At 34.7% G+C, this 27,069-nt stretch overlaps 2 pseudogenes; both read left to right on the forward strand.

Annotated features, from left to right (window-relative positions):
* The first annotated feature begins 5,844 nt into the window (after positions 1-5,844).
* Positions 5,845-9,429, forward strand: LOC120150434 (annotated as a pseudogene).
* A 1,670-nt stretch (positions 9,430-11,099) lies between these two features.
* LOC120150354 lies at positions 11,100-20,701 on the forward strand (annotated as a pseudogene).
* The last annotated feature ends 6,368 nt before the right edge of the window (positions 20,702-27,069 follow it).

Here is a 27,069-nt window from a genome sequence, read left to right on the forward strand (position 1 = left end):
ATTATGGATCTTTTGGTACTCTTTTCTTTTGACATTATCTGAAGCTTCCGATTATGTTTATGTTTACTAATGATTGTCCTTAAAATGATATAATGTATGAAATATTTGGATTTAAATCTAAAGATTTAATCTTCAACTTTTCTTATCCCGAGTTGCTCTTAGCAATATTTTCATCGTCGAACCTATCAAGTGAACTCGATAATAAAAGGAAATATTGTTTTCTTTGGAAGTCTTGAGTTAGAGCAGTTGCGTCCATTAAAAAGTTCTAAACATATACTATCTTGTAATTACCCATACTATTAAAAAATAATACCTTCATCGTCGTGAATAAAATTAATGTCAACTCTCGTGATTATTAAGTAATATAATTTGGATTATTATTTTATAGAATTTGAGAGGTATTGAAATTTTTTTCTCATCCAACTTTTAAGAAGGGTTTAAATAAGTTATTTCAAAATTTTAGATTTTTTAAAATATAATATTTATAATTATTTCGTTTAAACAAATAACTTTTTTAAAAGATATTTAGACTACTAGAATTTTACGAGTTTAAAAATATTAATAAAAAAATACTGATAATATAAATAAATAGGGTAGAGCACACCTTCAAATAAAAGTCTCGAATCATATCATTTTATGACATTTCCTCGATCATTGGACCAAATATTATATCTTCGGAGAGGATCATCCGAAAATTACTTAATCTCCATTGATAAAGATATTGGGAAGACTACACCCCCTTAGTAGAGCTTCTAAAAGTGTAACATCCTCAATATCGGGTTAGTTACTAAATTGTAAGGTTTCAAAATTTGGTGATTTAAATTAGAATAATTGAGTGGTTTAAAGACTTATATGAGAAATGAGGTGTAAGATCAAATTGAAAAGAATGACGAATGAAAGGATAATATGGTCATTTGCAAAGAAAAGAAAAATATAATAATAATATATGGTATATATAGATACACGTGGAAGGAATGAAACAAAGTTTAGAGGTTTCCAGAGTTCTCTTTTTTTTTTCTTCTTCTTCTTCTTCACGTGTGAAGCCAAGCAAATGTGAGTTTTCTCTTGAGCTGATTATGTGCTGAAATTTAAGTTTAGTTTTGATTATTATATGCTAAGTATGATTAAGGAAAGCTTAATTTGCTTTAAAACAACAAGATGAAGAGTTTAGGAGGATTTAAAGATTTGGAGTTTTTGAATAAAATATCGAAATAAAGTTTATATTGAGAATTGGAAGTTGAATTTGACTTGTCCCTAACTTGATTAAGGGATATGAAGGGTTAGAATTAGAATTATATCATATGAGAATTTGAGTGAAATTCTTAAATTCTATGTGGAGGAATGGATTTTGAAGTGTAAGAGATATTGAATGGGTATTAATTAGTTTAAATAAGTGTATAAGAGTTAATAACATGAAAGGTGATGAAAGATGAAGCATTTGAGTTGTTTTGAGTAGATTTTCGGGATTTAAAATGAATTCTGAGCTATGTGCATCGATGCACATTCAAGGTGCACCGATGCATCAAGGGTAAATCTCTAGAAATTGTTCAGTGTGTATCGATGCACAGGAAGTGCATCGATGCACCTATTAAAATGGAAACATCGAATGCAATTGGTGCATCGATGCATAAGGAGTGCATCGATGCATCCCCTTAAAATGAAAACATCGAAGGTGATTTGTGCATCGATGCACGGGTACTGCATCGATGCACATGCTAAAGAATGCATCGATGCACTGTTGAATGCATCGATGCACTGTTGAATGCATCGATGCACTTCAAGGGAAATAGAAATAAACCTTTCTTTTGGTCTAAGAAATGATAGATTAGAGTATATTAATTGGATACTGATATGTATCAATGTATTATTATGTAGATATTGAACGTGACTTTGCTTCAAAGTAATCGAAGGGTTAGAATTGATTCAATTCAAACAAGGCTAAGGTGAGTGCATATGCATAACATGATTATGTTAGTATATTCAGTTCTAGACTTGCGATAAGTCTAGATTTAATATCTTGATACATGATTCATTCAATATTATTAAAGATGATATGAATTCATACCATATGCATTATGTGATATACTATGCGGATTGTGGTAAGTCTATTTTCCAGATTAGAGCTTATATGAATGTATGTGTCATATGGGATTGAATGAGTTACGGGATATCTATATTAGGTATATGAAGTGTGTGTGATGTGTTTGTTATGGTTTATATGTATGAATGAGCAGATGTATGACATGTTACAGTATATATATATATATATATATATATATATATATATATATATATATATATATATATATATATATGAGTTGTGTAAATAGGTAGATAAATGTGTTAAATATGTGAAATAGTTAAAATGATCAATATGATTTCATAAGAATATGAAATAAGAAGTATGGAAAGAACATAAGAAAGAATATGAAATATATAGCATATGAATATGAAATCATATGAGGGGTGACATGAATTATATGAAAAATAAACTACGTGATTACAAATATATGAAAATATGCTAGTGTGATGGGACCTAGGAACTAGTATACGTGATATATATATATTTATACAAGTTATTGGATGAAAAATGAACAAGAGATAAAAGAGATGAATGATAATACTATAGGAGTATGATAAAAACATAAATGATGACATGTATGTGTGTATGTATGTAATGGTTATTTGAAAAGGTATATGTGATAAGATGATCATAGGAACATGTGATAAAGAGCTATAGAAAAAGAAAAATGTGATATGATGTGTGAATATGTAATAAGGTAAAAGACAATGCCCATGATATGAGTTATGAGAACTGTAAGTATAGTTGACATGCCAAGAGTCAAAGAACTACATATGTCTTTCGAGACATATGGACAGTATACCTATGTTCTAAGGAACATATGGATAGTTTACCTAGGTTCTTCGGGACCTATGGACAGTTACCGAGGATCTTTATGACCTCTGGATAGTTACCGAGAATCTTTATGACCTCTGGATAGTTACCGAGGATCTTTATGACCTCTGGATAGGTCCTTCGGGACATTCATTGAGCTGTGGTGACATCATACGTGTGCACAATCTCATAATGCACGTATACCTTGGGTTTTCAATAGTGTATATGGGCTTAAACAGGACATAACGAGGATGTATATAATTGTATCTTAATATGGTATTATTATGATTTATATTGTCTCATATGTGGTATAATAAATGATGGTATGATAGTATAATTGCGTTTGGATAGTAGACGGCATGTTTATATTTTTAGTAATTCTTTATTATGTAATTATGCCTCACTAAGTCTATGACTTAGCGTGTAAGTGTTTTTACACGTAGGTTTCGAAGAGTAAGAGAATCAAGAATAGGAATTTGCAGATCAACATATCTCCACTCAGCGATCAGATCAGAAGTAAAGTCACAGTATGTATTTTGTTGTATGTAGTGTGTTAACATGTAAGAAAAGTGTTAGTTACAAATACTCTAATTGGTTTTGTCTTGTTTTGGTTAACTCGTGTACAATGACAATGTTTTTTTAATAAAAAATTTAAATTTCATTGGTTTTCGTCAAAAATTTAAAGTTTGAAAAGTCAATGTGGCACCTCATACTTGTATCCGGGTCGGATACGGGTTGAGGGTGTTACAAAAAGTCCTCTAGAGACACTATGCCATCGTCGAAACCACCCTCTATCGGAATCGCTCTTTAGAGTCCAAACTCCTCGATTTTTGACGTGATATTTGACGATCAAATCTAATAGTTGACATACATATATGCATAATATCTCAGTCTATTATCAAAATAATAACTCTAAACTTGATATCAATCATTTTATAATCGAAGAATTTATACCATAAGGAAAAAATTAGAAGAGGATTCTTTGGCTCTCCAAATTCTTCTATCTTCAATCTAGAACAATCTTCTCCCCGTTACTACCTTTCTCCTACCTCTCACAAATAATTATTGGCTCACAGTCGTCTTTGTACTCTACCATATACAACTTTACGTTCAAATTAAAATAAAATGAACCATCAAAAACTATTGCACCTTATATATACTCATCAAAAAGAATATTTTTCTATTTTATATATTTCTTATTACAACAACCAAAACTCAAAATCAAACATAAAATTCGTAGATTTATGTAAAGATTATATTTTATTTTAGTTATAATTATTTGTTAATATATTATATTATATAAAATATTATTTTTTAATAATATGAGGTGATTATAAGGTAGTATCTGTTTAATTTTTTTAACCTATTGATAAACTTTTTTTTTCCTATTAAAACCTCTTGATAGATTCATAAAATATTATCTTCCATCTCTTTTTATTTTTTGGTTGTCCTTATGGTTTTCAGGGTTTATCTTGATTAATCTTGATTGATCCGTGTCGCGCATCTGACTTTGGTGGATGAGTTTTTCAATTTTTTTTACATACAAAAAAACTCAAACTCAAGACCTACTTAAACAATATCAAACTACTTATCACTTAAATTAATGTTCGTTAATTTATCTTTCATCTATTCGGTAGACGTGATAAAATATAAGTTATATATAAATTTTCTATTCATATTGCTATCATATCTTAAATTAAGGTAATGTATATAAAAAGTTACCGAATTATATTTAAAATTATTATTTTAGTTATTAAATTTTATAAATAATCATTAAATTTATTACATAGTTACAAAATAATATAATATTATAACAAATATAAAATTTTAATAAATTTAACAATTATTTTATAATAATTTAATAAAATTTAAAATTATTTTAAAATTATTTGGTAAAATTTAATTACTATATAATCATTTGATAAATTTAATGATTTTTTAAATAGTTTTTTAAAAATTTATAATTAAAATAATTATTTAAATATGATTTAATAATTAAAATGATATTTTAGTATATTTAAATGATTTTTAATATATTTTTATCCAATAATTATATTAAATCTTTTCTTAAATTTTAATTCCATGATACGTGATGATTAAGATCCAGGAAAGTTCATAAAATTGAGCAAATTCAACCCCAAATTATTCGTATCTTCCTTTCTTCCTTGAACCCATCAAAGTAAGAATGTGAATTGGTTGGTTTAGCTCGAGTTTTAGATTAATTCGGTCTGACTGAAAAATTATATACTTTTAGCTCAGAATTTGATTTGATTTGAATTTAGGATGATTTTACTAGACCCGAATATGACCTATATTTTTTAGATAAAATCCGAACCTAAATTTAATCTGAAATAAGCTTATTTATAAAAAAATATTAAATTTATTTAATAAAATTAAATATAATTAAAAATAATATATAAAAAGATATTATTATAATTATTTTTAAATATATAAAATATAATTATATTATTACTTGAGTTAAATCCAATCAGATTTTTTTTTATCTTAAATTCGAACCTGACTCAACCTAACATATACTAATTTTTTTTATTCCAATCCATTTTTTTAAAATACTCAATTTAATAAAATTAAATTGAAACCCGTGGGATTTAAGTAGTGTCTATTCCTGTATCAAAGCCCAGAAATCAATTTGAGAGTTGAGAGCCACCCTCCTCCACGTTAATTATCTTTTGGCTTTACTTTATTTTCTAATCCATTTTCTAAATTATTTATACTTCTTTTTTCACATCATCATTGTCGGTCACTTGTAGCTGTTGGTCTCTTTCTCTGAATTTCAAAGCAAAAACCATCAACTTCGCTAAACTAATGTGTAAATGGGAGAAAGAGATTGTTTTTCATCAAAAGACTCTCTTTTTTTTACCATTAATGAAACTAGAGTTGATGTCTTTTCAGGTTTCAAATGATCTCAATAAAAAAAAAGAAAATTTCCCAGATATTTTCACTTGCTATTTTCTTTGTTTCAGTTGATAAAACTCCTTAATTTTTTTATGTGGTTTGTTTCATCTTTCAACATTCAGTGCCAAACTTCCCTTTCTTTCTGCAACTGACCAAAGCCTCTTCCTTGTTCTGTTTTCTCCTTTTTTCCCCTTACCACAGTTAGGATCTGGGTATTGTCTTTTCTCCATGTTTCTTGTTTCTGCAAATGTCATAATCATTTAAGTTCACATGTTGGTTTTTGTTCAGGAAGGTAACAAGCTTTGATATGGAATGTGACCATCAATGGTTCCATATTTGTGTTTTGTTATGTTTATTTACGATAACTTATGGTACTACAGATCCCAATGACTTGAAAATCTTGAACGATTTCAAGCAAGGATTGGATAATCCAGAGCTGCTTAGATGGCCTGAAACTGGAGAAGATGACCCTTGCGGCCCTCCTCCTTGGCCCCATGTTTTCTGTTCTGGTGATAGAGTTGCTCAAATTCAGGTCCAAAATCTTGGTCTCAAAGGACCTCTTCCTCAAAACCTCAACCAGCTTCCAAAGCTCTTTAATTTGGGGCTTCAAAGAATCGTTTAATGGTAAATTACCAACCTTTAGTGGTTTATCAGAGTTGGAGTTTGCTTACTTGGATAACAATGAATTTGATACTATTCCAGCTGATTTTTTTGATGGACTCAGCAGTGTACGAGTCTTGGCTTTGGATTACAATCCGTTTAATAAGACTACTGGATGGTCTATTCCTGTGGAATTGGCAAATTCAACTCAGTTGACAAATCTTTCTTTGGTTAACTGTAATGTGGTTGGTCCATTGCCTGAGTTTCTAGGGAAGTTGCCATCTCTTGCAGCACTTAAACTTTCTTATAACAGATTGTCCGGTGAGATTCCGGCGAGTTTCGGTGAGTCTTTGATGCAGATTTTGTGGTTGAATGATCAAGATGGTGAAGGGATGACTGGTACCATTGATGTGGTTGCTAATATGGTGTCTGTGAAGCAGCTTTGGCTTCATGGGAATCAATTCTCTGGGACAATCCCTGAGAATATTGGGAATTTGACATCTTTGAAGGATCTCAATCTCAATAGGAACCAGCTTGTTGGTTTGATTCCTGGGAGCTTGGCCAATATGGAGCTTGATAACTTGGTTCTGAACAACAATCATCTGATCGGTCGAATACCGATGTTAAAAGCGGGTAACTTTTCTTATGGTTCCAATTCATTTTGTCAATCTGAACCAGGGATTGCTTGTGCTCCTGAAGTTGATGTACTTTTGGACTTCCTTGGTGGGATGAATTACCCTATGAATCTTGTTTCTCAATGGTCTGGTAATGAACCTTGTGCCGGTCCATGGATGGGATTGAGTTGCAACCGAAATTCTCGGGTTTCTATCATCAACTTGCCTCGACGTAATCTTAGTGGTGAACTTAGTCCTTCACTTGCAAAGTTAGAATCATTGATGGAAATTAGACTACGGGGAAACAATATTCATGGTACTGTTCCTGAGAACTTCACTGATCTGGGAACTCTGAGAACTTTGGATCTAAGTGAAAACAATCTTGAGCCTCCGATACCCAAATTTCGTGGCAGCGTGAAGATCATCATCGAAGGAAACCCGCTGCTGATTGATAATCATACAAGAGAACCTCCTTCCCCTACTAGGACTAACAGTCCTACAACTGCAGAATCTCCTCTAAGTGATCGATCAGGTGGTAAAGAGTCACCACCATTTAGCAGAACACCGTCCCTGAATGGAGATACCACATCTACTGCCACTGCCAAACAACCAGAGTCCCTATCCAATGGTTTCCAAAGATTCAAACTGGTAATTGTGGCAGGTATTGCAACCACTGCTATTATGGTTCTTTTAGTGGTTCTGTTTTACATTTTCTTTTGTAAGAAGGGAAAAGAGCTTCTGAGGTGCCTAGTTCAATTGTTGTTCATTCGAAAGATCCATTGGATCCCGAAAACATAGTTAAGATAGCTGTTTCCAATAACACCTGTGGAAGCTTATTTGGTAAAACTGCGACAATCTCAAGTTGTAGTCATAGTGGTGCAACACAAAAGTCTCATGTAACTGAGTCTGGAAACTTGGTCATTTCTGTTCAAGTACTTCGGAAAGGGACCAACGATTTTTCCGAAGAGAACGAGCTTGGTCGTGGTGGGTTTGGGACCGTTTACAAGGGTTTCCTCGAAGATGGAACTCAATTAGCAGTTAAAAGGATGGAAGCTGGGATCATAAGTAACAAGGCATTGGATGAATTTCAATCTGAAATCGCGGTTCTATCTAAGGTCCAGCATCGGCATCTGGTTTCTCTTCTGGGTTATTCCATTGAAGGTAATGAGAGGCTTCTTGTCTATGAGTTTATGTCTCAGGGTGCCCTAAGCAAGCATCTGTTCCATTGGAAGCGCCTAAAATTGGAACCACTATCTTGGAGAAGGCGGCTTAGTATTGCATTGGATGTCGCTAGAGGAATGGAATATCTTCATAACTTGGCTCGACAAACCTTTATACACCGAGATCTCAAATCTTCCAACATCCTTCTAGATGATAACTTCCGAGCAAAAGTTTCGGATTTCGGGTTGGTGAAACTTGTTCCAGATGGAGAGAAGTCCATGGCGACTAGACTCGCTGGAACATTTGGATATCTAGCACCTGAATATGCAGGTTAGCAATCCAATTTTGCATCGCAAATGAATCTTTTACTGTACTATTTACATTTTAGCTTCTTAGTGGCCTCATAATTCTTGTTGGTTGCAGTGATGGGGAAAATCAGTACTAAAGTTGATGTATTTAGCTATGGGGTGGTGTTGATGGAACTAGTGACTGGATTAACAGCACTCGATGAGGGGCGCTCGGAGGAAACGCATTACTTGGCCGAATGGTTTGGGAGAATCAAATCGAACAAGGACAAACTCATGGCCGCAATTGATCCAGCTCTTGAAGTGAATGAGGAAACCTATGCGAGCATTGCCACCATAGCTGAACTAGCTGGGCATTGCACCGCAAGGGAGCCTTATAATCGGCCGGACATGAGCCATGCTGTGAATGAGCTAGCACCTTTAGTTGAGAAGTGGAAGCCAGTCGACGACAAATCAGAGTGTTACTCGGGCATTGATTACAACCAGCCACTTCCCCAGATGTTGAAGGTTTGGCAAGCCGCCGAAAGCCGAGGCGTGAGCTATACAAGTCTAGATGATAGCAAAGGAAGCATCCCTATGAAACCAACAGGGTTTGCGGACTCCTTCACATCGATCGATGGTCGATAATGGCAGGCAAGCCTATGCCCTACAAGCAAGGACTAAGTTGTCCATCTTGTTACCATGATATATATGTTTCAGTGCTCAGTGGCAGCTGTGTCAAGCATCTTTGGATTGTTCCATGTAGTTTGAGTTGTAAAAATTATGGTTTTTTGAGCCATGGAACATGTCTATCATGGTAGTGTAGATAAGAGAGATACATGTTTTCCATATTTGTCCATAATTTGTGTATCGGTTTATATTTTGCATTGCAGTGTAAAGGAAACTTCATGCCCCAAATACCTGGTCCTTCAATATAACATTAACATATATATGCTCATTAGTTTTTTTTATTCAAGTCTGACCAAACTTAAATTGATGCTTGATTCCTTTTACACTAATATTCTTGCAAGTCAAATGATGAACATGATCTGTAGTTTATTGTCAAACATTTATCATCATTCGGTGAGACTTTTGTTGGACAAATTGCCACTTGTTCTTACAGGAGAAAATAACTTCATAATAATAATAAAAAAGCCTCTGTTCCTTCTTTTTGATGGAAAAGCATAACATAATCACTCGTTCTGGTTATCTCAAGACCATTAATATTTTATGTTAGGATAAAGAATTTTTAAAAATTTAAAAAAAGATAAAATTTATAAAACTTTGAGAGATTATATTAGATTTTTAATAAAAAATGTAAAAATATGATAATTTAAAATTTTCAAAGCCCATCACTAATCATCTGAAAGATGTCAATTTCCTTATTTTTGTGTAACCAAACCGAAGGGATAATGCTATATCCTCAGCTAAGCATTGTTTTAGTCAATCTGCTAAACTGCAATTATTCAAAACAGTAGCAAATCAGCAATAGAGGAGAGTTCATTCACGGCCATGGCGCCGACTATGACTCTCTTTTTCACTACCATTGGGAAACCCATGTGCCCACCCCATGACCCAAGCTTCTTCCCATTTAACTTGTGACCCTACTCTGCAATTTTTTTCCCATTCAATGATTTGTTTTGAACTACCTTGGTCACGTTTCATGGTAAACATCTTTAGGGTGTTCCTTATTTGGTTTTTATCTAATTAACTGACTGAATTGAAATTTTGTTCGATGAATGGTCGGGTGATTATATATTAGATTGATTTATGATTAATAAAATTTTAAAAGCTCGATTATCTGTCAATTATCATTTTTATTTTGTTTTGGTCATCCAATTATTTTCTTTTTCAAAATCTTATCTAACGTTTAGTTTTGATTTAGTCACTCACTATTAAAAATTAATGATGATCCTGACATATCATCATAAGATAATGTCACATTATCATTGAAAAAAATTATAAAAATATAACGGTTCTATTATTTTTTTTAATAGCAAGTGATCAAAATGAAATCAAAACATAATATTACATATGATTTTAAAAAATAAATATTTAAGTGATCAAAACGGAACAAAAGTGATAGTTGGGGCATAAACGTTTAGTTTACCGGTTAAAATAATTTCTCCTTGGTTTCCTGTAGGGATGGCAACTCAACCCGAATCCGACGGGTTCCGATCCGACCCGATCGGGTCGGTTTTTTTTGTTAAAAAATCGGGGTCGGGTCGGGTTTTTTTAAATGCACTGTTCGGGTCGGGTCGGGTTTAGGGTAAAAAATCCGACCCGACCCGACCCGAAAAATATATATAATTTTATCTTATATATTTAGGAATAATTACAATAATATCCCTCCATATATAATTTTTTTCAATTAAGTCACTGTTTTCATTGAATTAATTTTTTTTTCGGGTCGGGTCGGGTTTCTAAGTTACATATTCGGATCGGATCGGGTGAAATATTAATTTTGTCGAGTCGGGTCACGGGTGGAGAACCTTTCTTCTCGGGTCGAATCGGGTGGTCCAAAAATCCGACCCGACCCGACCCGACCCATTGCCATCCCAAGTTTCCTGCTATAGAGTGAAGTGAAAGAGAAGAAAGCCTTCGAGAACTCAACGGCAATGTAAAGAAAGGAGAGAATCCTAAACGAAGATTTCCTCGGATTTGAGAAATGATGATCGTTTAAAACGTTTTCTTCTTTAATTTTTGTTGAAACATATTGGCAGCATTGAAATTGAAGCGAAGAATCCGGCAATGTTGTCGAAATCCGAAGAAAAAAATGTTTTAAGACGAAAAGGAGTTGACGTTCTTTTCCTTCAATTTTATTTTTTCTCTCCTTAATCGCTCCTTTTGTTCGAAACTTCGATTTGGAAGGGGAAAAGTCGAGCAAAGAGTTTAAAGAAATGGAGTCTCGGATGGATCAATACGAAATTATGGAACAGATCGGCCGTGGTGCTTTCGGTGCTGCCATTCTCGTTCTCCACAAATCCGAGAAGAAAAAGTATCCTTCTAATTTCTCACACTCTAAATTTCTAATAACGTATGTGTGTTTTCATTTTCATTTTTGGTGATCTTTTCAAAAATTTCAGGTATGTGCTGAAGAAAATCAGACTAGCGCGGCAAACGGAGCGTTGCTGAAAATCTGCACATCAAGAAGTTAGTTAATTTATTTTGTTAAATAATTTAATCTGTACTAGATATTTTCGATTTACAAGTTGTAATTTGGTTCGTATATTGTGGAATGTAGATTGCTCTTATTGCGCGAGTTCAACATCCTTACATTGTTGGGTTTAAGGAAGCTTGGGTTGAGAAAGTAAGATACGATACTACTCTTTTTGTTTTTGTTTTTTCCCTCTAGGATTCTGGAATCGACATCTGCTTTTAGATAGTAACTTGTTGAGTACGTGGCTGCCTTTTATTGATGTTGAATTTGAAATTTGTGATTGTAATGTAGGGTTGCTTTGTTTGCATTGTTACTGGATATTGTGAAGGTAGCGATATGTGAGTTTCCAAGCTTCTTGAGGAGAACTTTGCTTTCCAATTTCCGCAACTTTTGCTGGTGTCAATATTGTTCGTTTTTTTCTTATTTTTTTCACTGGGCCAGATTGATGAAAATGTCAAATGCGGTCTATTTCCCCCAGGAGGTAATCTAATTTCTTCTTTGCCTGTTGATTTCACTAGTTTGTTAAAGGGTTATGAGTTGCAGTTAACACCGTTGATTGTAACATTGTGCAGAAACTCTGCAAGTGGTTTGCGCAGCTACTTCTGGCAGTTGAATATCTACATTCAAATTTTGTTCTGCATCATGACCTTAAGGTCTGTCTCTATTAGACTAGTCTTTTTAGAAACTTAATGATTTATGGACTGACTTTTGGCACTATCTTGGCAGTGTTCCAATATTTTTCTTACAAAAGATCAAGATGTCCGCCTTGGTGAGTTGTAATTTCCTTTTTTTTTCTTGTGGTTTCTTATAGGTTTTCCTTCTTCCATTCTTTAACATCATTGAGTTATATTAGATATCCTACCTGATTGCATATTCTTTGATTTATATCCTCAATTTTCTTTCTGGTCTGTACTGGTTTAGGGGATTTTGGACTTGCCAAAACTCTGAAGGCAGATGATTTGGATTCCTCGGTATGTACTATGTGATGAAATACTTTTTTGATGAACTTTTTAAAATCTTTCCCAACCATCTCCAACGGTAGAAAAGATGTTTTTGGGCCATTTTCCCCTACTTTTCTCTATCTCCCTCTCAATTTTTTATTTCTACAGTTGGGTAATAAGTTATGCTACTTAGCTCAAAAACAGAGCTTGCTATTAATATTTGTGTTCTATTTACTGAGGCCACAATTCCCTTGTGCATTTCGATAGCTAAAATCTTGTCTCATAGCGAGGTACTGATAGAGTAGCTAATTCATAACATATTCCGCTCTTCCAAGGTTGGCTGTTGTCTAACATGTTGATGGACAGTAGAAAAATAATGTGATTTGTTAAAAGGAACAAGCATAGTGTGTGCCACGGCTTGCAATTAAAATGGTGCTTTATCTGCTGAGAACAAATTGTTACTAATTGACAAGCAAAATTATAATTAGACCAACTTGACTAACCTAAGTAATCACTTTTTGTTTGTCTATGGAAAGAATTAAAAGAAAGAAATAATTATTGCTTGATCTTAGTATTTTCTGGGAGGGATGACTCCATTACTGAGAAATTGAAAATGTAGGATGTATGCCACTTCTTGTTACTTTGTCAAAGAAGGCGTTTATTTAATGACAAATGAGATGTATTTAAAATTTCCGGTGGTCTTTTATTTATATTTTATCAGAGAGAAGCTAAAAACTGCAAAAGGATTACATATTAGAGTGCTGGAAATTAATCATCACTCATGTTGTATCAGTATAAGTGTCAGAAGACAAAAGTTCCATACACATCAGTATACTAAAACTAAGTTTTCTTAAGTCTTCATTTACAGCCAACCACTACAGAGTGTGGCCATTTCTTTGTCAAGATAAAAATTTTCCTTTGATCTCATTTTTCATTTTTGCATCTATTCTTTACCTAAGGACGTGCAAGATAATAGTTGTTTTATGCATGACTCAGGTTGTTGGCACTCCCAATTACATGTGTTCTTGAACTGCTTGCAGATATCCCCTGTGATTTCAAGTCTGATATCTGGTCTCGGGGTATGTCATTTCCTATATATATATATATATTGATAGGATGTGGAGGCCTCGTTAAAAACCCCCTTCATGATTAATGGAACACCAATCGATGTTCCTTAATCAGCGAAAGGAGAAAAAGAGTACCTCAAAGTTCATTAATAAGTAAACGATTACATAAAGTTTAAAACAAACAAACCCCTTACAAACAACCCGAAAACACCAAACAAACATCTTACATTCAATTAACAACATCCTAATCCAACCAACCAAAACTACCCAATAGCAACGTTAGCTAAACTATCAGCTTCAATATTAGCTGATCAGTTAACCTTCCTGATAGCACCCTCCGAAACTCATAACAACAACAATATCAATCACTAGATGAAGAAAAACACTAGGGCAGCTATCTAAAATCTTAACCCAATCCACAACAAGATGCTATCAGAATCAACGATCCACCGATTCTTAAACCTCTGAAGAATGGATCAAAAGAAAGTACATCCCTCATGATAGCAAAAAGCTCCAGCAAAGTTGGAGGGATTGAATCTGCTGATTCTATGAAAGAACCCAACCTCTTGCCAGCCTCAATATCAACTGACTCAAACCATAGAAGCCAAAATCGACCACAAAATCCATTAGCTTCCACACTCTGAGTTTACGAAAAAAGCACGCTTCGAAAACACTCTAACTGCCTTTCTACCACTTGTTGCTCGTCTTGTCGTCGAGACCAACCAAACCTCCAACTCCATTATCAATAACCATTTGCGAAACACCTGAAATTCCAACTCTTCCACTGTTATAGTGTTCCGAAATCAACACCACTTTTGAGCCTTCAAGATCAGTCAAATCTTCCTCGCGTTGCACCTTCTTCTGATAATTCTTGCTACGACATTATCTAGACTTCCTTTGGGGAGCCGAATTTCTCTCTTGAATAAATTGAAGAGAGCTATTGTTTATGTTAAACCCCTCCTTTGCTCTCTGGTTATGCCTGGACAAAACGTCCCTCAATTGTGGTGCCAAGCAAAGGCTCTGGTCCACAACCTCACATACAATCCCCGAATTGGGTTTTCCATCCACCCGGTCAACCCCAGCCCCATCTTGATGGACTTCCTCTCCTTGGAACTTTCGATAGCATAATTATTTGACTCTAAACGACCATCCAGGGTGGAAAAATCAATTAAATAAACCTTCATCCCCTCATAAACACATGCAATCTTACAACTTTCCTTTTTGTCATATACTGCCTCTCTCTCTGCGTGAACCAGCATTATCTCGTGTTCCCCCACTTCCTCAATTTGTGTATGAACCTTCCCTTGACCCTATGTTCCTTACCTCCTCGACCTCACCCGACAAGATGCTGCCTCTATTTCTAATCCCCATACAACATAAAACACTGTCTTCGTCCTCAAAACACCTCTCGAAATTCTTCACCACCGATGAGTCCACGCTTCTTCCTACTTCCTCTGCACATACCTCCATCTCAGGATACTTAACTGTGGAGACACCAAAGAGCTACCCCACCAAGGATAATGGGGAGGCAACTGCCTCTTCCATCAAAGACTAATCTACCCAAACAGATTCTGGGCTGAAACACGGTTCGAACTCAGAAACATATACTGTAAAGAACCTTTCCCCGACTTTCAAAACAAAGGTTTCTTCCACTCGAGCTTGACAATTCGTAATAATCTGAAACAAAGCCCTATCAAACGAGCCGGGATTTAAGGTCCCTTCCTCAATGGATATAAGAACTCCCCATTTGTCTGCAATATTTCTGAAGGTGGAGTGACTCCACACAAACGGAGAGATCCCTTTGCACGAGAGCCATGCCCGACGGTTGCTGCACTGAAAATTTTCCGACCATACTTCCACTTTGTCAAAGCAGTTTTTCAACGCCCCAATCTGATTATTTAGAGTATAATCCCTACTCTCTTCATCTTCAAATATGATTAAAATTGCTAACTCGCTTAACCTCATAATTTTCGGACCTACTATGCCTTCCTTGTGCATAATAGCAACCAACTCTTTCATTTTTATAAATTTTATGCGCCAACCTACCAAGCTATCTCTGAGAGTTGAGAGCTTATCCTCGTCAACAGAACCGACAATGGGAGCCTCTGAATGGCTAACATCCTCTACTTTACTCTTGACCTCTACTGGTTTTGGACCAGAAAACTTCTTTCTCCAGAACTCCTCACGAGGTTGAAATCTCGCCATGAAAACTCTAACTTTATTACCTTGAATCCAAGATCTATCAGCACAGTTGATAGCCTTCCTCGCGTCCTCCAATCTGGTGAAGGGAACAAAGCCAAACCTACTTCCTCCTATGCTTCTTTTTTTAGGGATGAAAGAATCAACCACCTCGCCATATTTATCGAATAGTAACCAAAGACCTTGGTGATGAAGACACTCTGGAATATTGAAAATGATCACTGTAACGCAATTTTTCCCAACAGATCTTCTCACCTTACTCGCCATCTAAGAGATATGAAAAGGGATAAAGAAAGAATTTTTTTGAAAACGCCTGATTTTTAGAGAGAAGGTGGAGCTTCTCTCACTACTCACTTACTAAACCTCTCTCTCTCTCTCTCTATATATATATATATATATGATTGACTTGTAAAGACTTTTTTTGGCTAACTTGCTTCTTTTTGAACAGGGTGCTGTATGTATGAGATGGCTGCTCATCGCCCTGCATTTAAAGCTTTTGTAAGAGTTCTCACAGTTCCTTTGGCTGAATCTGTTTATTGTTTTCTGAAATGATCTTATATAACCTTTTTAGGTGTAACATATATCCCATTTCGGTAAGTCGAGGAAATTTCGAAATTTCTATGTTCCTTTTCTGTTCCTTTTATCTTTTGGTGAAAGTTTCACCATTTCCAAATGAAACATAACTTTCTATCTGTTTATCTGAATTAGGAATTATTAGTAGCACGCTTTGCTAGGTTCATAACAGTTTTTCATGAATCCATGCTCCAGTCTTTTAAACAACGCTTTCAAAGTACTTACTGTTCTCTACTTGTCTTGTTTGATTTGGTGTCGTTTGAGAGGTTCTTCGAAATGCTAGTTTTTATAACTCTTGTTGCGATCATACCAAATTGTTATGATCGCGTGTTTCAAATTGACCTCTTAAATAGACGTTAGATTAGGTAAAATAAAAGAGTTATTAAAATAATTTAAAAGCAAGTCTCCTACTATGGAAAGGCTTTTAATCATATAAAATACTCATAAATAACCTCCTAATACTTCTGGTAAAATACTAACTTCTAATAAAATACTAATAAACTGATTTTCTAATAATAACCTAATAATTAAAGCTAATAATGATATTGGCTACAAAGGCAACCAGTCACACCTTGTTATGGATGCTGTTTGTGGCAAGCATTATGTTAGACTCAAGAAACCAGCTTTGGAAGTAGTTTGATTTTGATTTTATTTTTATTTCCTAAAGTTTCTTTGTTAGCATAAGTAAAAGGAAATTAGGGTGGCTGTTATTGTAAACCTCTATTTAAGAGGAAGTTTACCAAGGAATACAAGAAGTAAAATTTTCAGTGAGTTAAGGTAGGTGGTTCGGGGAATATTATATACCTGAGGTAGTGCAAGATTAATGTAAGATAGTTTGGGCAGGATGGGCTAGGTCCAAGCTCGGACTTGAATTTTTTTATTTTTATTTTTTGAAATCGGACCTTGGCCCTACCCATGGTCACCTCTATTCAAAAAGGAAAAAAAAAAACCCTAAACGTCCCCTTAATATTTTTGCACATATACTTGTTTAATTTGCTTAGAACCATTTGTGTAAACAAAAATATATCATAATAACTTAGTAAACTATACACCTAGGAAATCTTACATCCCTCCAACAAAACATCATAATCATACATTCCTTGAATCAAACACACCCATAGAGTTCCACTTCCATAGGCAAGATTGAGTCGAAACAAGGGCAAAGACCCTTATTTCAAATCTGATTTTCCCATTAATCGTCAGGTGATGTGATCCCAGACCTGTGACCATAACATCCTCTAACCATGTAATGAAAAGATTCAATTCAACTAATTTTTATCAAACTTGTTCTAGGACATGGCAGGATTAATAAGCAAGATAAATCGCTCTGCAATTGGCCCTTTGCCTTCTTGCTACTCTCCTTCCTTGTAAGTCTTAATTTTTATTTTAGAGCTCACTGTAGCTGTGTTTTAATGATGACCAAGAATTCTCTATGATTTTTCACGCTCTGACCGTGGCTTTATCTATCCTTGTTGCCTTTAATTATTCTTTTATATATTATGTTTGGACCAGTTGTAGATCTCTTAATGAAATTCTTTCTTAGTTACGTGTCCTGAGAACTCTATTTTTTTAAAACATAAGAGTGAATTTTGTTTAAAATCCCAAGGGACTCAATAATCTGTATTTTGGGGTTGTATAATTAATGCTTTCTCCTGTGTCAAATAATCAGCTCCTCGTGCGTGATAGATAATTTGTATAATGTTCCTATGTTACACTCACAGGAAAACATTTATCAAGGGCATGCTAAGAAAGAACCCAGAGCGTCGACCCAGTGTAAGTTATTTTTTGCTCAACTCTTGAGAATTCTATAACTGCAGGACTTTAATGTAACAGTTTGAATTTTCACCTTGCTTAGGCATCAGAACTTCTGAAGCACCCTTATTTGCAGCCACATGTTGATCAATATCGCCCGTCATTCAGCTCCCCTTCACTGAACTGCTCTGCAGATTAGCATATTTCCTCTGGTCGTGATAACAGAAAAAAATGGATGAGTCAGAATAGTAACAGCTCATGTAGTGATCAAGATAGTTTGCTTTCAAATGACAGAAACACTTCCACAGTGGTTTCAGATGCCAATAATGAGATCATTAACACTGATTCCAAAGATGGCACCGAGCAGCACCTGCCGCATGATGAAGAGGAGGGCCCAACAATTTTTACTTGCAAAGCTGATGAAAAAGGAATGACGAAACCTTATAATTCGGAACGGGGATCTAATGTTCAATCAAAGGAACCAAAACTGTCAAAGTATGGGGAAAGTAGCAGAAAATGGTTCCTCAATGAGAGGCAAAAGCAAACAAGCAGTAGATGAATTGACTCAAAGAAATAATGCAGAGGTATCACCCAAAGTTCTCAAACCACCGGCTCGAACTTTAAAACCTATTGCAGATTCACCAACTTTTGCTTCTGCAAAATTACCTCTAGATGCTGCAAAAAGGATACCAGGATCAAATCATTTGAAGCACCAGGTATTTAGTGATTCTGATTTAATTTAATACGTTATCAGTATTGTGTCACTTATTTTGCAAGATTATTGTCTCCAGCTGCCTTTAACTGAATCCTCCCCAAAGACTAAACCTAGACATGAAGGGCTTCCTTCGCCTGGACCTGGGAAGCATTTTTCTGAAGATGGACTAAGACAAGGCAAAAAACTCCTTCCACTGTTGCAAGACCATCTATTACAGGAAGAATGAAGCACACGGAACTGATATTTCGAATGGGCCAAGCAACATACAAAAGTTGGGATCTACAGATATAAACCAGGAGCGTGAAAATATCCGTTTCCAGCTTCCCAATGCTTGCCTTACAAATACTTCTAGGGAGGTAAAAAAAAGAGGCTGAGACAGCTTTAACTGAAGCTACTGAAGGTACCCAAACAGATTGCTGCAATTCTGTCTCATCTTCCATCTCAATTCAGGCATTTGAGATTGTGATGATGCTATAGCCCATTTTAGTAGCATGAAAGAACGGGCACATGATCATGAGATAATTTCCCACGTCAATAGCTTGGAGTCATATCCACCATATAGCTCCCCTGCTTTGAAATCTGTTAGTTGCTTAACTGAAGAATCTGATCCAACCCAGGATCTTCCGCATTTCAGTTCAGTTGATGCGAAAGGGAGTTTAAGCGCACCGTTGGGCCTTCCAGGCATGATTTCTGAAGAAATATCTGTTCCTAAAGACGATACTGCTAAAAGGACAATTACCAGGGATGATGTTCCTTTGTTCCGGACAAGTAGCAGGGATGATGCCCCCACATGCAGCCCAAGTAGTAGCAATGATGCCCTATAAGCAGGCCTAGTAGCAGTGATGATGCCTCCATAAGCTGGTTAAATATTGTGAAAAATACCCCTGTAAGTGGACCAGATACTGGGGAAGATTGCCCCGTTAGCAGGCCAAGTGTGAAGGATGAAACTGTGGCAAGTAGACCTAATCGCAGGCCTGATATGATGCTCCATTCACATATTTCTTCTACATCCAGTGGTGATGACAAGTTCACCGTAATGGAACTTCTCTCATCCGTCGCAGAAACTTCGCCTTGCATTTTCTAGCCAATTTCATCCTCCCCGAATAATTCACAGCGAGATAACGGCTTGAATTTTCATAATCAAACAACTGAAAAACCAATTGAGACCTCTCGTCCTCCAGCTTATAATAAGTTTATACATGTTATAAGGCATAGTAGTTTCCGTGTTGGAAGTGACCAGCCCATAATGGAAAAAGCAGAAATGGGTATTAACAATGTAGACGTTGGGAAACACGTAAATGTTGTGACCGACGAATTGGATATGAGAAACATGACTAGTTCAGTGACCCTGAAGTCATCGAGTTGCTCTGAAGCTTCGAGATCAAAATCAAATATTTGTGATCATTCTGGTGTTAAAGAAATGGGTGTTAGGAACTTCGGTTACTCGTCTAGGAAATCTGGTTCACCAGAACCTGCAAACCCCAGCTCTTCTGTGCCAGAAGAGGAGACACTAGCAAAGGGAACTTTGATGTCAAGTCTTTTAGGCAAAGGGCAGAGGCACTCGAAGGGCTTCTAGAATTGTCTGCAGAGTTACTGCAGCAGAACAGGTTGGAAGAGCTCGCAGTTGTTTTGAAGCCTTTCGGGAAAGATAAGGTGTCCCCGAGGGAGACGGCTATCTGGCTAGCCAAGAGCCTGAAAGGAATGATGATCGACGACTCTGGACGGAGTTGATGAATTACTATGATTTCCAGGGGTAAGCTTTCTTTTTGTTCGTTTCCCTTGTTTATTCACATTGTTCTAATTGTTAGCTTCTTGATTACCATGCTTATCCCCCATCCAATTACATTTGAAAATTATAAATAGAACAAACTAATTGAACGGTCTCAATAGTAAAAGAGAATGATGTTCTCTTTAGAGAGGCCGGATTCGAATAATTGCATTTGAGTAAAATATACACTATTAATATGCTAAAAAAATTAAACAGATACTCGTCTTTTCACCGCATTCTCTAATACTTTCAATGCATCACCTTATTGTACATAGTTGACAAATGGCAATACAAGTATACTTGCATCAGACAAATGTATTCATATGCTATAGAACATACTAAATTCTAGGCAAAGTGGATATGTTTATGGTTTTTATTTGTTACTTAAATTTATGTTATTTGGACTATGTTTTTTTGGAGGGTATCACAATAAGATTATTATGTAAATAATAAGAACAAAATACATACACGAATTATCAGAATTATTAGATCACTAAAAGGTACATGTAATGCGAACAAATATTATATTTTCCAACTGCAACAGAGAAAAATGGGACAATATATCTATTTACATACCAGGTAAATTAGGGGAAATGGACGATAAAAAAAATTAAAGATTTTAATATGTTATCGGATTAATTAGGAATATAAAGATATTTGTTAGTGATTAATAAAGTCGTTGGCAGAAAGAGATTTTAGTAAAGCCGTTGGTAGAAATAGTTTTTTTTTATACCAAATTGTAAAAAATGAAGTGAATGACTAAATGACAATTTTTTTCATAAACCAATTCATTTTATTATAGTATTTTCATAAAATTTCATTTTGGTCCTTAGAATTTAAATTTTTTTAAACTAGTCTTAAGAATGAACAAAAAAGAAAAGAAAAAAAAGGGGGTAAAGTTGTCGGATGCTTCCGATAATTTTCTTTTTCAAAATTGGTTTCAGTTGCCGACGACTTTACCTACATTATAGGGGGAAACTCAATATTCAAAATTTTGGACAAACACTCCAAACCCTTAAAATTCAATAATGTCCCCAAAGCTCAAAAGATAATTGAATTTTTATGTTTTATTTATGAGTTTTAAAGAGATATTAAGAAATGATAAAGCGAGTTTGTTGATGTCTAGGATGATCACAAAAAATGCTAGAATGATAGTTTTTGACGATGACTAGAAAAAAATGAGTTAATTGCATCATATGTCCTCAAAGTATGATTCTCATTTTAAATTAGTCTTTAAACTTTTAAATGTTTCAATTTCGTCTCTAAACTATGACTATCATTATAAATTAGTCCTCAAACTTTTGAACATTTCAATTTCATCCCCAAACCATTACCTTCATTCTAAATTGGTCCCCAAACTTTTTAAACATTCTAATTTCATCCCAAACTATACGTATATACTAATCACATCCTTTTTTTAATTAAATTGTTAGGCCAAATTATATTATTATATGTTTGAAAAAAAATTAGGTTAAATTATGGTTGAAACTAATTATATATTTGGACGAATTTGGGGATGAAATTAGAATATTTAAAAAGTTTGGGGACTAATTTAGAAAGAGGGTCATAGTTTGGGGATGCAATTAAAATGTTAAAAAGTTTAAGGATCATTTCAAATGAGAGTTATAGTTTGAGGACATATGATGTAACTTTCAATGAAGACTGTGATAAGGTAAAGAGAATGACAGTTTACGTTAATGATTTAATTATTTGATAAAATAGGATCCATTAAGTGGTCTCAATAATAATATAGAATGTTGTTTTCTCTATTGAATCTGTATTAGCCTATTCAAACTTAAAAGGTACAACTTTCAATTATAAATATAAAATATGACCCTCATGTGTTTGTACAAAAAAATATTGATGTTCATCTAGTCTTGAGAAACAGTTCAACCCCCCCAACAATTTATTTATTATTACAAGTTTTAAAATGGAATACACATACTCAGAATTTTATTAAAAATTTATATTAGAAATTTAAGGATGTGAAATTATAAAATTCCTATATAAGAATTTGAAATTTCTAAGGGGTATAACCTCACTCTAGTATCTCTCAGTCCATCCCTACAGAGTCATGGATTGACGTATATGTTATATGGAAAAAAACGGAAATTACGTAAGAAAGAATTAGTGAAGAAGTTGGCCTTTGTACAACAAGTCCTCGAGCTGAAGTTGGAGCAGTGAAAATAACAAGAGTAGAAAGCAAGAGAACGAAAACTATGAGAAACGCCTTCATTTTTTTGGAGGGCTAACAAAGTTTTAATTGTTTACCTTTCTTCCTTTGTTGTGGAAAAGCAATAGCATCTATCCCATTTTATAACATCATTAAAGTGGCTGTTCGAAGGTCAAAATTTCAACCCATGGTAGTACTTAAATTTTGGTATCTCATCTTATTTTATTAGATCTTGAACTTTTCAACACGTAATTGGAAGATACCGTACGAATGTTGTCATATTTTCTTAACTATAGAATTATTTAATAACATGTATGATGAGATTTGTTATGATACAGTTCAGCTAACATTGTTTATTTGAATAATTTGACTTTTAATTTTATATTTATCTAACAATTTGAAAATTATTTGGTACACACTCTACCAAGTTTAGACTTTACAATCTTATCTATTTCAATCCCAAACCTTACATTTAATCTTTTAAATCATAAATGACAATATATATAGCGGTTAACCCTCGTTTTTTGTTTTGTTGCTGTATTTTATATTCCTTGTAACGCAAGAAAGAAATGAGTGATCGGGTTGTGATGTGCTTAGTATTTTATGTTGTGTTCGAAGTCGGTTGAATTGTGAAAACTAAATGATAATTAAAACTATTGACTTGTGGGAATTTGCATCCGAAACAAGGAATAAAAAAGGATTTCAGGCTCGGTTTTTTTTTTTTTACTGGAAAGCCATTTGATTTTAATTCCACATTTCCTCCTTCCTTAAATAAACAGCAGGTAACATGTCTAGAAAGAAACCAAATGTCAACGACAAGTAGGGGTGCACAAAAAATCCGAATATCCGATTTTGCGAAAAAAATATTCGAAACCGGATTTGGGAAAAATCGGTTTTTTTTAACCGGATCGGATTTTTTTAAACCGGTTATTTTAACCGGTTTGGATAAAAAAAACCCAGACCGGTTTTTTTACCGGATAAAAAACCGGTTTGAAAAAACCCGGTTAAAAACCAGTTTTTATCCGAAAAAAAAACCGGTCTGGGTTTAAAAAACTAGCCGTTAATATAGCCGTTTGTGACCGTTTTTGACCGTTTTTTTCTTTAAAAAATTACCATTTTACCACTCTAAACATGTATAAATAGGTTGGGGATGTATTTGGTTGATTACAACTTTCTCAAATCTTATTACACAACACTTAAACATCTCTCAAATCTTAGTTTTGTAATTTTTTGTTCATCATGAGTAACACTGCTGAATCTTCCGTCGGGGGAAACCTTGAAGTCGTGAGAGTGATCGAACACACTCGAAACAAAGATATTTGGGATCACTACGATTTATGTGAGATGTCAAATGGCTCGAGGAGGGCGCGTTGTAAACTTTGTCTAAAGTTTCTTGCATCGGAAGGAAACACAACGTTGAAGAACCATTTGACAAAATCATGCAAGGCACTTCGCTCAAGATCGGATCCTAGTCAATCGAATCTTACACCGCAAGGTGGTATTTTTGTTTACGACAACGAAAAATTACGAGAAGCGTTTACAAAGTTCGTGATTACAAAAGCATTGCCGTTCGACCACTTTGATGATGAAGATTTCACGACAACAATTTAACAACTAATGCAACCACGTTATACTCAAGTAAGTCGTACTACCCTTAGAAGAGATGCTATAAAAATGTGGCGTACGGCGAGGAAAAAAATGATTTTAGGATTCCAAGAATACCGTTATGGTGTGTCGCTTACATGTGACGTTTGGAGTTCCCCTCATAATACCGGAAATTCTTTTTTAGCCGTTACGTCACATTGGTTAGATCAAGATAATTGGCAAATGATGAAAAGAACAATCGCGTTTGAATTATTCGGTGAGCCGCATACCGGTGCTAATTTATTTACACTTTTAAAACGGGTAATTTGTCTTTATAAATTAGAAAATAAAGTTTTTTCTATATCCTTTGATAATGCATCGAATAATACAAACGCGGTTCCAAGATTGAAAATATTACTTTCACCGATTTTAGACGGTGCGTTTTTTCATACCCGTTGCGTTGCACACATAATTAATTTATCCGTGCAAACCGGTTTGGAGGTTATTGAGCCAATTAGATTAGAATTTAAAACAATGATAAAATCGATTCTTTGTAACAACAACAAAAGACTAAATGATTAAAACGATTTTGTAAGTCTGTTAATAAAAAACTTTGGGTCCTAATTTGGATTGTCCAACTCGTTGGAACTCAACTTGGATGATGATGCATACTGCCTTAAGGCAAAGGGAAACATTGCAAACATTTTACGATCGGCTTTTCGAGAGGGGTCATGTCCCAAACATTTATCCGGATTCGAGTTGGGAAACTATAGCCAAAATAACCGATTTGCTTGAGGTTTTTAAAAATGCAACAACTTTTTTATCCGATGTTTATTACCCTACTAGCCCGTTGGTTCTTAATCAAATATTTTTGTTGGCTACCCGACTAAATGACTTTGAATTTGAAACCGAAGTTTTTCAAGAAATTGACTTTGCAATGAAGGAAAAACTTTTAAAATATTTTAAGGAGATTCCCCCATTTTTACTTGTGCCGCCGCTTTAAACCCAACGTTAAATGTTGGTGGGGTTGAAACACTAATTGAACAAATTGCGTTTGCTTTTAATCTAACCGATGATGAACCCAACTTTGTCCAAAACCAAATAAATTATTTTAATAAATGTTTTCGAGACATGTTTGCAATTTATTTAACTAAATACGGATCAAGTAGTGTAATACACGATCAAATGAGAATGAATGCGGAATCATCTAGTAGACGTCCAAGTAACATAAATTTGAATCTTTTTAACACTCTTGTAAATTCTCAATCCAAACGATCACGTACTACCACCCCAAGTAGCGAGTTGGGAAATTACATGTCATGCGATTTTCTATCAAAAATGACATTTGAAGAGTTTGAAAGTTTGGATATTTTGGCTTGGTGGAAAGAAAAGGAAGCACAATTTCCGATTCTAGCCGCCATGGCCCGTGATTTACTAACCGTCCAAGCTTCTACGGTAGCTTCGGAATCCGCTTTTTCTATTAGTGGCAGGGTTATATCACAACGGAGATCAAGACTAAGTCCCGAGTCGGTGAAAGTATGCATTTGTTTAAAGGATTATTTGGATGGAGCGGCTCGTAAGCAACATATCACCACCCTAGAAGATGCAATTGATTCCGATTTGGAAGCAAACTTACACATTGAAGAAGTCGAACTTGGAATATCCCCTCCAAACGAAGAAGGCGAAGATGATGAAGAAGAGATAGCAATATAGTTTATTTTATAACTTTATTTCAATTATCGTAAACTTTGTTTCAATTATCGAACTTGAAGTTTTTAAGTATTTGAATTTATCGAACTTTGAAGTTTTTAAGTATTTGAATTCATCAAACTTGGAAGTATTTAAGTATTTCAATTATGTTGAGTTAATTAAGTATTTCAATTAAGTATTTGAATTTATCGAACTTGAGGTTTGATGCTTTCTCTTTGATTCTCTCTTGATTATAGTTGCTTGATGTTTCTTGTCTTTGATCAATGGCTTCTAAGCTTGCTTAAATACACCTTGAATCACTTCTGAACGTTAGTGATAATTAATGAAGATAATATAGCCGTTTAAGTGTGAAAACATTTAATAAAAATGCTTGGAGCATGAGGGAATCGGTACCCTCTCATAGGGAATCGGTTTCATCTCATAGGGAATCGGTTCCCTAAGTATAAAATTCAAATATTTCGACCGTTGAATAGGGGAGAATCGGTACCCCTATGGGGGAATCGGTTCCCTCCGAGCATTCCGGAAATCTCGGAGCCAAACCATTCAGTGAGGAATCGGTACCCCCTTGGGGGGAATCGGTTCCCTATGAGCAATCTGGAATATTAAAATCGGTTTTTTTATAACCGGTTTTTTAGAAAAACCGGTTTTTTTAAAACCGAAACCGGTTACACCAGTTAGGATATCCGGCCCTCCAAACCGGTTAAAAACCGAACCGGTTATTTTATAAACCGGTTTTTTTTCTATGGGGAAAAACCGGATCGGATAAAAACCGATCCGGATCGGATTGAAATCCGAATTATGTGCAACCCTAACGACAAGTTAAAAAAACATATTATCTTTTAAAAGTTCAAGACACTCGTGAATATGATCATCAAAACCTTTTTAAAAAATTAAATAAATACACCCAACCCAATCTCAAACATGGCATTCCAAACCTACTTTAGAGGCTAAAAACA

This window comes from Hibiscus syriacus, unplaced genomic scaffold (genome assembly GCF_006381635.1).
Source record: "Hibiscus syriacus cultivar Baekdansim isolate YM2019G1 unplaced genomic scaffold, ASM638163v2 tig00111022_pilon, whole genome shotgun sequence".
In the NCBI taxonomy this organism is placed as follows: domain Eukaryota; kingdom Viridiplantae; phylum Streptophyta; class Magnoliopsida; order Malvales; family Malvaceae; genus Hibiscus; species Hibiscus syriacus.